The sequence below is a fragment of the Oryza sativa genome, chromosome 3 (assembly GCF_034140825.1).
Source record: "Oryza sativa Japonica Group chromosome 3, ASM3414082v1".
NCBI lineage: Eukaryota > Viridiplantae > Streptophyta > Magnoliopsida > Poales > Poaceae > Oryza > Oryza sativa.
In genome coordinates, this window is record NC_089037.1 from 24,251,576 (window position 1) to 24,264,497 (window position 12,922).

The following is a 12,922-nucleotide window of genomic DNA, read 5'->3' on the forward strand; positions in this document are numbered from 1 at the left end:
TAACATCCAGGTCCAATTGGTCTATGAACAACCAATGAGCAAGTGTCTACAGCTCATCCTGGGCTGAGCAGAGCAAGCAAATTTGATGGTGTGGCCATTCCCTCTTTGCTAAGTTATCTGCAGCGTGACATCTACCCTAGTTACCCTTGTTGGCTAGCCATATAAAGAATGTGAATCTCAATGGCGCCCCTCGTATACCAGATGAGATCGACGCAACCCAACTTCATCCTTGCCTCGAAAACAATCGACAAAGGAGACGGTGAAATGCATGTGTGTTGCTAATTTACATATCACCATCTCCTCTTCCATTTGTCTCAAAGCAAAGAAAGGCAAACCAGTTCCAGGTTTAGTATTCAGACTGATCTACCAAGGAGTTTTCATGGAAACCTAGCTGAATCCCCAAAATGTTCTGGAAATTTTTTTCGTATGCACAAATCAAAGTAATCCGCAACAAAATGAATAGATTGGTCCGAAGTTACAGTTCATCACCAACAGCCTCAGAGACGGATGGATCTACACGATGCCAGTTCAGTAGCGGCGGCATTAGCAGCGGACTTCGAGAGAAGAAGAACTTCCAGCGGTGAACTACGGCCGCTCCGGCGACGCAAGGAGGCTCGGAGAAGGGGAGGGATCAATGAGCCAAACGGTGGAAGCCCAAACGAGACGCAGGCGTCGGCCGCCGCTCGTCCCGCTCCGCTTCGCCAGCCTACTATGGCCGCCGCCGCTCCGCATCACCACTCCGCGCCCTCTGCCGCCCACGTGTCGAAAAGGGGAAGGGAGAGAGGAGTGGAGTGGTCGCTGTCGCTCCTCCCGCCCCGCTTCGCTGGCCTACACTGCCCACTGCCTCGGAGGTGGAGTGCGGTGGTGGCGCGTGAGGTCGTCGAGGGCGCCGCCTCGCTGAGGTCGCTGCCCGCATGCTCGCTTGCGGGTATGAAGAGAAGGGTGAGGCTGACATGTGGGGCCCCACCATTTTTAATTATTTTTTGTGTGTAGCTGACATGTGGGGCTACGATTTTTATTATTTTTCCGGATTCGAATTGCCACGTAAGCGCCACGTCAAATGCCAAGTGGGACGAAGACCAAGTCAAACCAGCCACATTAGCGTCACATCAACCAAAACTGCCTTCCAAACCGTCAAGGGATCTCGTTTGCATGGTTTTAGAAGTTGAGGGACCGATTGTACCTGATTGTTTGGTTGAAGGATGAAAATCGGAATCGGTGTAAAGTTAAGGGGCCTCAAATAAACTTATTCCTAAATTTGACGTGAATGAGGCCCACAACTACACGGGACTCCAGCATCGCGCCCAGCAAGAGCAGCCCAGCCCAACTACGCCGGCTAAAGTACGAAACCTACCCTAATCCACGACGGCCGCCGCCTCCCACCCCAACTCGTCGCTGGCCGTCGCCTCTAGTTCCACCTGCGCCGAGCGAGGCTGGGCGCCGTACGTAGGGGCGCACCTCGCCATCGAGAGGATCTGAGGCCGTACGTCTGGATCTTCGATCTGCCCTTGTCGACACCAACATGATCGATCTCCACCTGTTCTCCTCGATCTCTAGTCACCACCCTCCCCTTGGTACGCTCGAAAACTCCAACTGATCAACATCGCGAACCCTATATACAAAAGCAGTTAGTACTTGATTTGCGCTGAGGTGCTGCACTGCAAAAACCGAGTCACTGGGCTTGGCAGCAGACGCAGCATGGTCTTGAGTTAGTTTTTTTTGCACTGCAGATTATTGTTTTTTTTTTGCAGGATAGTCTAGTGATATATACTGATTGCTTTATTTTATTTAGAGTTATTAGGTTATTGACCTGATAGCATGCAAGTTTATTGGGCCTTGTTTAGATCCAAACTATTTTTTTAAACTTCCAACTTTTCTATCACATCAAAACTTTCCTATACACACAAACTTTCAACTTTTCCGTCACATCGTTCTAATTTCAATCAAACTTTCAATTTTGATGTGATCTAAACACACCCGGTGTACTAAAGAATTTCATGAGCATTGAATAGCAATGGAGAGGCAGCTTGATCTGGCAAGAACAACTGAATGGTGCAGTACGGCACAAGATATTAACCTCTTTTCAGCAAAACTCATATGACATAACCGATTGAATGATCCTGACATAAATAGGGTGTGGACCCCCGTTTTTATAACAGGAATCAATCATGTAAACAGTACCATTTCCCTGGATCAAGTAGTCTGGTACACACGAATTCATAGCTGAAATACTAAGTGCACATACACGAGTGTCTAGTACGAATTATTACATCATAAGCCCGCAAGCATAGTCTTAAATCATCGGACCGAGCGGTCCGGAATACATTCCAAAAACAGAAGTAGGTAAGGCAGCGGAGTTAAGGCAGCGGCACGCCATTGCCACAGGCAACGACCGTAACTAAGACCTACTGAGCGCCATCGTCTTCATCACCCTCCTGGTAGTAAGCGTAGGGATCCTCCGAAGCTTCATCTCCGACCTCTGATTAAGTTTGTATATTGCAAGGGTGAGTACCAACCGTACTCAGCAAGCCACCACAACAACAATGCATATGACAAGGGTATTCAAAGGATGGCTATGGTTCTTTTGCGCAAAGCAAGTTTTGTAATTCTTTTCACAAGCCTAAGACCTAGCACAGACTGATCAAATTTTAGTACCAGTGTTCATATTATACAATGACGGTTCTGTCCACCATCCATTGTGATCCCAAGGATAGCTTCCCGCCATTGAGTCGTCATGGTTTTCTGAGGACGTCCACCTTCCCGCCTCTCAGGAAGTGGCTCCATCAGCATAGAAATCATCATGCAATATCCCATTCCACACAAGTTAAGAATTTAGAGTCTAGCCAAGTGTAATACATGTCCCGGTGCTCAATAACCGCGAGCATGACTATTCGAATAGATTTGGTTTACTCACACTGCAGTGGATGTACACTTTACCCGCACTCCGCGACTGCCCAACACATGAGCCTCGTCCCAACACATGAGACGCGTCACGGCAAAGCCTTTTGATAACCTCGCATTGGCAGTACCCGCTCCATGAACTTTACATCCTCATGCACTCTAGACGTACACGGTTTCTAGCAGTGAGAGGAGTTCTGGCGCACCCGGGAAGTGAAGACTCACACATGCATTAAGTTATAATTATGTTTAGATTCTCACATGGCAGTCCTACCGATGGCGACACCACTGTAGACACCCGCCTCGCGGTCCTACCAATGGCTGCCCCACCGTAGAGCCCCTGCCTCACACATCAAGGAACTGCTATGCATGGATACTGCCTCCGCTCAGCTATCTACTCCGCTAGGTCTATACCCATTCGAGAAGTACGGTTGTACGGGGGTCGTTTCATGCTTAACTTCATGGCTCGGTCCTTAATTGACCAGGGACGGCACTAGCCTTTTCCGGATACCACCCAAATCCTCCATCCGCCCCAGTCGAAAACATTTGTTTAGTTTCATTTTCCTTTCACAAATCATGCCATCAATATCATGGCAATGTGGCGCTCATGTCTCCACATGCCGCATCTCAATTACCTTCCCAAAGGTAATTGCCCAAGCATATATCATTTGATAAATATGAGTATGCATAAATCTAGAGTAGCATTTCTAAGCATTTGTCATAGTTGACTAGGGACTTATACGTAAATCATGGTTACAAGGATTTAAGGATAAACAATAATCATGGCATGGCATAATCACAAGTAGGATGTTCATCATTGCATGCGATTTTATTTGTAAACAAAACAATTTCGCAATTGGGATCAACATGTTCAAAGAATAGTGATGACTTGCCTTGCTCAAAGTCTTGCGGGTCTTGGCCTTCACTTGGATCCGCAACTCCCTCGGGCTCTATAGTTACGTGCAAAAATTGATTTGAATTCGGTTAGAATTCAAATAAAATCCAAGTAAATCCAAATGGAAGTCGAATGCGAAAGTCGATTCTTTTATATTAACTTTACTATTCGCGAACTAGGGCAAACCCAATTTCGATCTATATATCCTAAACTATTTTGTGGGTATAAATATTTTGTTATCATAAGTTTTTAATTTAATCTACCCTAGCATTATATCCATATAATATGTTAGAAATTTCTATCGCGAGCTAAATATCGGACGGAATCCTAAAATTATCTTATAATATTATACGATTTAATTTAGTCTATGACTAAACGATTAAATATAATATACGTCTAAAATTCCTAGTGATTAAATCCGAATTTCTACCGTGAATCGATTACTTATAGAGATTACCCAAAAAATAATCTATAATAGTCTATAAGAATTCATCTAATTGTTTAGTTATTAATTACATCTAAATTACTACCGCGGATTGATTTCTTATGGAAATTACCAAGAATAATCTATAATTTATACTAAATTTTGCAATTCTACGACTATAATTAATCTATAATTAAATTATAATTATTTTAAAATTTCTAAACTATTAACCTCCCTATTCTATTTCCCTTTTTCCTTTTTTCTTTTCTTTCCTTTTCTCTTTTCTTTTCTTTCCTTTTCTCTTTTCTCTCCCTCTCTTTCTTCTTCTCTCTTTCTTCTTTTCTCTCTTTCTCTCCCTCCCGGCTTCTTCTCCCTTCTCTCTCTCGGCTCTCTGGCGACGGCGGCCGAACAAGGGAAGGGGGTGGCAGCTTACCGACGGCGGCGGCGGCGACGGCGGCACGACGATGGCGCACGGCGCGGCGGCACGAAGGCGGCGGTGCGGCGGCGCGAGGGCGGCGCGACGACGGCGCACAGCGCGGCGGCACGAAGGCGGCGGTGCAGCGGCGCGGTGACACAAAGGCGGTGGCTCGGTGGAGAGGGAAGAGGGGAGGAAGAGGGAGATGGAGTGGGGGAAATGGAGAGGGGGAAGTATTTATAGGGAAGAGGGGGAGAAGGAGAGGGGAAGGGGCGGTGGCTTATGGCGACGCGACGGGCGGCGCGTGGCGCGGCAGGCGGCGATGGCGACGGGCGGGCAGCGCGGCGCGGGGCACGTGGCGGCGACGCGACAGGCGAGCGGCGCGGCAGGGCGCGTGGCGCGAGGCGACGACGCGACGGGCGAGTGACGCGCGAGCGCGGGGCGCGAGGCGGCGAGAGGGCGGCGCGCGGCGACGGCGCGGAGCGGCGACGCGACGGGCGGCGGCGACGTGGGCTCAAGGCCGGCTAGGGCGCAGAGGTGGGAGAGGAGGGGGAAGGCTAGGGACTGCATCGAACACCTATGCCATAATGAACAGTGTATTTTCCCATTTATCCCGATTTTAGTTTATTTCCTATATAAATTTGATTCTATAATTTCTAAATCTTGCATAAATGAAGTTTACTCAATATGTGTATTATCCCAACCAATGGATCCACTCTAGATTAATTGTACCCATATTTTATTTTTATATAATTTACTTGATTTTAATTAGAGTTAATTCTCACTCCGTCGTATTTAGATTTAATTAATACGAATATGATCGCGATATTATTTTATTCATTTCTATCCTCACCTCAACCTTTATTTTAAATTATATTTCAGTTATTTATTTTGCTCATTTAATTTTAGGTTTTATTCCTAATCAATTGTTCTTTATTTGCGTTCTACAAACTCCGAAATCAAAATTCAATGGAATAGGTAAATAAAATCGGCATTATGCAGTTTATTTAAAAAGTTTTTGAAGGCCCATATTTTTAGAGTTTAGATTTTTGTCGGTCGAATCTTCAGGGTGTTACATAGGGTGTGCATCATTTTGTTTTCAGATTATTCTATTGGTTATATATTTAGAAATTTTCAGTTCAAATCTATTTTAGTAGGAACCCAAGATTAGTACACTCCATTGGCCTGGCCCAAATATAGTACCAGGGGAGCAACCACTTTTCAGGTAGGATTCCAAGTTTCCAATAGTTCCTCCATTGTCGGTCATTCATGGGCTTGATTTGTTACCCACAACAAGTTAGATGCAATACATAGGAATATGACACCTCCGATCATAGTTATTAGGACTGGACCGGACATTGAACCGGTCAAGTGCTTGGTTCACGGTTTGATTGGTTCAACCGGTCAGACCACCGGCTTAATCCAGTTTATATATAGTAATTTCTATAGCAAATGCACAATACAAGTCATAGCTCAGTGGTAGGGAATCTTTCCTCCCAGGCACAGGTCATGGGTTGAACCATGGTCAAGCTGTTTTATGGCATTTAATCCTGCTAGTGCGGAGGGTGGCCACGCACGTCCACGTGACTGCCAGTTTTTTAGCGGTTTACTAAGGAAAAAACCGCCCGGTTCAAAGGAAAACCCACCGGTTCATCCGGTTTTTACCGACTCGATTGCACAGACGGTTTTTTAATCGAACCAAACCGGTGAGGGCTCTGGTTCCGGTTTTTTTGGGTTGGACTGTCGGTCCGGTCCTAATAACTATGCCTCCGATGGATTGTTTCTTTTAACTAGTTGATGATTCCTTCAGTGCTATTCAATATCAGTGAAGCTACTGCTGACACTATCTCAATTATGATGAGTTACAGTACTCATGGGTTAATAACGATGTTACAATACTAATTGCGAAATATAAATGTAGTAAAGCTCTCTGAATTTACAGGACTTAGATGAAGCTAGTTGGTGACAAAGCATTCCTCATTCCTTGAGCAAGAAGGTAAGTTAAGCTTCTTTTCAGAATAAGATGTTCTTTCTTAATCCTACTGCAAAAGATAAGCAATTATTTGAACATGCACCTGTTAGGTTTAAATTCTACCTTAGGTCACAATAAATTCAGTCTAGCTTTGTTTAGGCAAAATGTTCTATTGTGCTTTATTTTCAACATGGACAAACAATTATTCGAATATAAAATGTGCACACAACATATCTGCAAAAATTGGCTCCTCTCAACACTACGATTTTCTAAAGTATGTGGGGTTGTTTTATCATATCAATTTTTGTGCAGTGAATGGAAGTGATGCGTACTTAAAATGACATCATAAGAGGTAAACTCATGCGCCTTAACGAATTTTATGTATGAAGTACCACATATACAGCTCGTTTTAACTAGCTAGTATCATTTTTTGTTGGTTGTATAGAATCAATGGTGAGACAATGAGAACGGTGCATCTGAAGACAATACCTGCGAATGATGATGGGATCGAATGATAAAGGAATTGTCCACTGCACCTCCAATCACATATTTATAGATTGAGTGTTATAATTTTGATAGAAACTAAGATGTTAGTTCTGTTTGAAATACTTAGTTATTTAGTTGGATGTTCCAAACAAATTATTATTATGTATTTCAATTGAATAAATTTGGTTGGTTGTGTCAGAATATATGGTGATAAGCATGCATGTTAATTCCTAGATGTGCAGACTGCAATTGTATGGTTCTCTACTATCAAGGATAGTGTACCATGGTGATAATCATTGGATGTTAACAGAGATGGTTAAAATAATTAACAATGACGCAATACTACCATCGTTAAAAAGCTTATGATGACACAATACCACGGTTGTTAATTAGAATTAACGATGTAAAAAAGACATCGCCGTTAATGAGATAGCGATGGCAAAAAAGCACCGTTTTGGTAACTCGAGGGAAGGGGATTGGGAGTTTACACGAGGGAATTGATGATGAGATTAAGATTGGAATTTAATTTTTAATCTCGATATATCTTGTTTGGTAAAGGTGATGGAAATTGATAGGGAGTTTAGTTGGAGATTAGGTCATTAATAAAAACGGATGGCTGAGATTTGCTTAGACAAAGTAAAGGAGGAATTCCCTCCCAATTACCTGCCCCTACCCAGGTATTGAAAAGGAGGGAGTTCCTTCCTCAATTCTCCATCCCCATCCCATCAAAATTCCCATGTCTTTCAACCAAACAAAACACTTAATAGCCTCATCCCTCTAAACTCCCAATCCCTCCTAAAAACTCCCTCCAACCAAACAGGCCGTAATGAAATCATGACGGGAGAAAATCATGTGGTCGTTAAAACTATTAACGACGGAGGCTTTAACGACCACGTACGACCACAAAATTAGTGGTCGTTAATGAACTTTAACGATCCCATTTGGGCTTTTAACGACCAAGTCTTCCGTTGTTAATAATTATTTCTCTAGTAGTGTAATTTTCTTGTCCATTGCTGGAACTTGGAAGGAGGAAGGGATAGAATCACTAGTACAGATCCGACCATTATTGACGAGTCATCTGTGTCGAGTGAATGCGACCCATTTCGGATGACTCATCTCTAATGGTTCAAAAGGTATCCCGCTTAAGATATAACTATAGGGGATGATCCGTCACCGATATAAGTTATCTTTGTTGGGTCGTAGTACTAACACATCACGGATGACCTATAACGGGTCACAACCATGCCCCGTCATCGATTTAAAGTCATCTTTATCGGGTCATAGTTCTAACATGTCACAGATGACCTATAACGGGTCATAGCCATACCCCGTTATGGATAACATGTCATCCATGACAGGTGCAATGATATGACCCATCAAAGATGAGAGCACTCATCCGCGACGGGTCTTAATTACTACCCTTCACGGATAATGTTATCTGTAAAGGGTGATACTCCCCCATCCCAAAATATAGCAATTTTTGGTTAGGTGGGACATATCCTAGTGCTACGAATCTGGATAAGCCTAATGTCCAGATTCATAGTACTAGGATACATCCCATCCAAACAAAAGTTGCTATATTTTGGGATGGAGGGAGTAGTTATGAACTGACACGGATGAGGAAAATTCAAATTTTTGAAATTTTCAAACAACCTCAAATTACCCTATATGAAAGTTGTAGATCTCGATGAGATCTATAACTTTAAAACTGATACTATTTGAATTTGAGATAGTTTACACGCCTGAATATGCATTATAAGTGGTGAGAGCTATTTTGAAATACGTAATTTTGAATTTTTCAAATGATCTCCGATGGAGACATGGCCTCACTACTAAAAAAGCCCATAGAGATCGGCACTATAGGTGCCGGAATAGCTAAAACCGGCACATATAATGATTTTTCCTCCTCCACGGGCTGAAAACACAAAAAATCAGCACCTTTAAGAAACTATAGGTGTCAGTTCTAAAGAAAAACCGACACTTATAGCATAGGTGCCGGTTTTTTAAAAAAACCCGACACCTTTAATATATTATAGGTGTCGGTAAATTAAAAATCGGCACCTATAATAAATTATAGGTGTCGGTTTTTTTAAAAACCGGCACCTGTCCAAACCGAGCTGAGCTGATCTAGCCCGACACATCGGCCTTATCCCCTATATGAGTCAACCTTATCTGTTCTCTCTCCATCTCTCTCGTCTGTCTCTCTCTTGCCTCTCTCTCTCGGCTCTCTCACTTCTCTCTCGCGCGCGGCAGTGGCTGGAGGGGAGGCGGCAGGAGGCGACGCAAGAGGGGAGGTGGCGGGCGATGGGCGGTGGCGGCACCTTCCCCTCCACCGGATCTGGCGGGAGGGGAGGCGGCAGGCAGCGGGCGATGGGTTGCGGCGGCGCCCTCCCCTCTTCTCTAGATCTGGATCCTCATCCACTACTCTCGCCGCCACCGCCATCGATCTCTTTTTCTTCTCTTCAGATCGACATGGATCTATCCCGCTAGAATTTTTGTTGATGTTTTTGTGAATTTGTTGATGAATTTGTTGTTGAATATGTTCATTCTGTGATATCAATTTATTTTGGTGATGATTTGTGGATGATTTTGGGGTTTGGGGATATCAATTTGATTTTGAGATGGGCGCATGCGCGGTGACAACGCTTGGTGAGTTCGGCTCGGATTCGAGCTGGCTCTCTTTTTTTTTTTTGGCTCGAGCAATGCTAAAGGTGCCGGTTCTATTTTCCTTATAAGTGTCGGTTGCTAGTATTGGTGCCGGATGAAAATCTGGCACCTATGGCCCCTTTAGGACCCGGCACCTTTGGCCCTTTTTGTAATAGTGTCTATATCAAAGTCAAAGGGTTTTATGATCTACAACTGTCTAATTGACAATATTTTCACTTAAGATTGTTTTCATCTCCGAATAAGTGTTTCAAGTGATGTGATCTATATCAAAAATATTTTTTTTGAATTTTGAAACGACCTTGGATGGAGATGTACCCTACACTAAAGTTGTAGAGCTTGATGAGATCTGCAACTTTGTAGTTCAAAGCGTTCTCATTTGAAGTCATCTAGAGTTTCAAATTTGTGTTTCATATTTGGACATGAATAGTTAAAAGAATAACATCTGATTACCAATGTAACGTGGTTTGTAGGTGAGATGGTAAGGTTGGTTTGTATGTGTTGAGAGGTCTTAGGTTTGAATCTCATGTATGACATGTATGCATATATCACTTGAAAAATCAAGAATTTCTTAGTAGTAATGTGTGACCATTGTTAGAATATCCTAGTAATATTTAAAATATTTTAGGGTTTTTTATGCATTTAAAATTCAAAAATCATAAATTCTCATCCATGAAGGTTCATACTTATGAACCATCACGGATGACTCTCATACGTGACGGGTGGTAATGTCATCCGTGATGGTCTTTTATTTAAGCCCGACAATGATGTTGTCATTCGTGACGGCGGCCGACCCAACAAAGATGACTTTTCACATCACTGACCTTTGATTTGTGATGGAATCCCTCGCCGACACATATGAGCTGTTCCATGCTAGTGAATGAAAAATCCAATTATTTTGAATAATTCATGTCAACCCAGCAGGTAATGTCATTTCAGATTGTCCATATAGAAACGCACATTTAACTTATGTTTAAGGTTATGAAAAGTTTGCATCAGATTTACATCATGTATTCTTATTGGGCGGATATAATTTAGTCCATATACTGCAAAGGGCACTTTGTGAATAGATGTACCTAGTCCTTCTTCTTGGTTCAAACATAGCAGTAACTAGGTGACGCCTAGTGCGTTGGAAATATTATAAATGAATATATTAAATTATGGATAGAATTGGATTAAAATATTGCGAAAATGATAAGTTAGTATGATTGTATGTTAAGATTAGATTTAGGTGCTTACATTGATGTGATATACTTACATGTTAGGTTTTAGGATTAATAATTGCTACGCTTGCATATTGAGTTTTAGGTAACTAAAAAGGTATAGATACACAAAGAGATGTCTTGTATGAGTTTGCCTGCATTAGTAGCCAATAGAAAGTTTTAGTAATACTGTGTTGAGTTTATGATGTATTGCTACTGCAGAATAATTACAGAGACTTGATATTTATAAATATATCATGTATTCATGTGTTCGCCCTCTAGCTTATTTTTTTCCGAAACACCCCATACAAATGCATGAGAGACACACCCGCACTACTTAACCCTTATGAGCACCTCCGAAGACTGGACCGATATATTAACAAAGTCATCATAGACGTCTCGTTATCGATATGTAAATTGTGTACCACTGGAAAAATAATCAGTCATAAATATAAGCACCAGTGTCAAGTTTAGACTTGAGACACGTTCCACCATAAGGGATCTTGCTAGCAGAGTTATGCTAAGTTGACGCCCTTTTACCTTCATGATTGGTTAATGCCCTACCAGTTAATACACAAAATGGAGTGAAAACACCACTACTCTCAACTTAACATAAACATAAAACACTTGGGAACCACTCAAAACATAAATAGATTTTAACAATCTCATCCTATCATTGGAACAGAAAGAAGATCAGAATGGCCATGATAAGAAAGCCAATCGAACTGACCAAGCAAACAAGGGAAAATAAAACTCAATTGATGGTCGACTGTTGTGCTCGTCAGCAAATACACAATTGAATTTAATGTTATCGTAGGATTGAAAATATAATTTTTATAGCAAATGCTCTGTGTAGTTAGATTTGTTCGGACTCTAAAAATTTCCTAGCTCCGCCGCTTACCTGCAATGGTCTTGAAATCTGAACAAACCATAAGTAAACCTGGCCATTCCCATCAAAGTAGCCTTCAAGAATCATTGTGGAGTACAATATGGAGTAGTACAATACACAAGAATCATTGTGGAGTACAATATGGAGTAGTACAATACACAAGGGATAAATAGATCTTTAGACAAGTTTACACCAAGAATGGTCTTTTTTCTCAGCGCCAGTAACCTCGGCACCAAGGTCTAACATCTGAGCGCCAATACCCTTGCCCCTAGCAGCCAAGGTGTGGAGCGGTCGGCACTAAATAGACCAGTGGCAAGAACCTATTAGTAAAATATTTTTTTATGAAAGGGTCAAAATATAAGCGTCGACCCCCTTCACATCAACGACTTAGCTACCAAGGGGTCGAGGGTGTCAGTGCTAGTGTCATTGGTGCCAAGACATTGAATCTTGGCGTCAATGATTCTAGCTCCGAGAAAAAGGGTCAATCTCTAGAATAAGTTTTTTATATATGTATAATTGTAAAATAACCTTTCAAAAATGGCTAAAATGTAAAAAAAAAATCCAGAGCTGAGCAGTGTCTCTGCTGCAGATAGACAGAAAATAAAAAGCAGATAGGTTGCCATGGAGTGAGGGTCCTTCACTGACATGTGGGCCCCACAGACCCTCGGGCCCACATGTCAGTGAGCAGTACCGCACAGGATCTGAATTGGTTGCCATGCTATGCCAATGCCAATGATTCTTTGACCAAGGTCAGAGCCAGACGACAGAGGTTGCACACCTACAGTATGTGGCAGTACTGGTGTGTGTGAATCGTGATGAATGCCTAGGATCAAGGCTGGGCTAGCACTAGCAACCTATCTCTGTGTTTTTTGTTGGATCCCTTGTCTTTGGGCAGCAGGTGATGAGGTGAGGTCCTTTGAAGGCTTGAATACTTACTCCTACAGTCCAACTACTGCAAATCCTTTGCCAGCTGGGGGTAGGCAGTTGCATAGGCCATCCCTGACAACTGCTGCAGTTGATGCAAGCATGCCATCCCTGGTTCAGGCTTTCGGTTGAGACTTGAGACATGAGATGAGA

The 12,922-nt window shown here is 42.6% G+C and overlaps 1 long non-coding RNA gene across 1 annotated transcript; it reads left to right on the plus strand.

The window, feature by feature from the left end:
- Positions 1-1,367: 1,367 nt before the first annotated feature.
- Positions 1,368-7,323, plus strand: LOC107280362 (uncharacterized). The gene is made up of 4 exons (XR_001544379.3): positions 1,368-1,574; positions 6,575-6,628; positions 6,917-6,956; positions 7,050-7,323. It is a non-coding gene; the product is annotated as an uncharacterized lncRNA (long non-coding RNA).
- Positions 7,324-12,922: the final 5,599 nt, after the last annotated feature.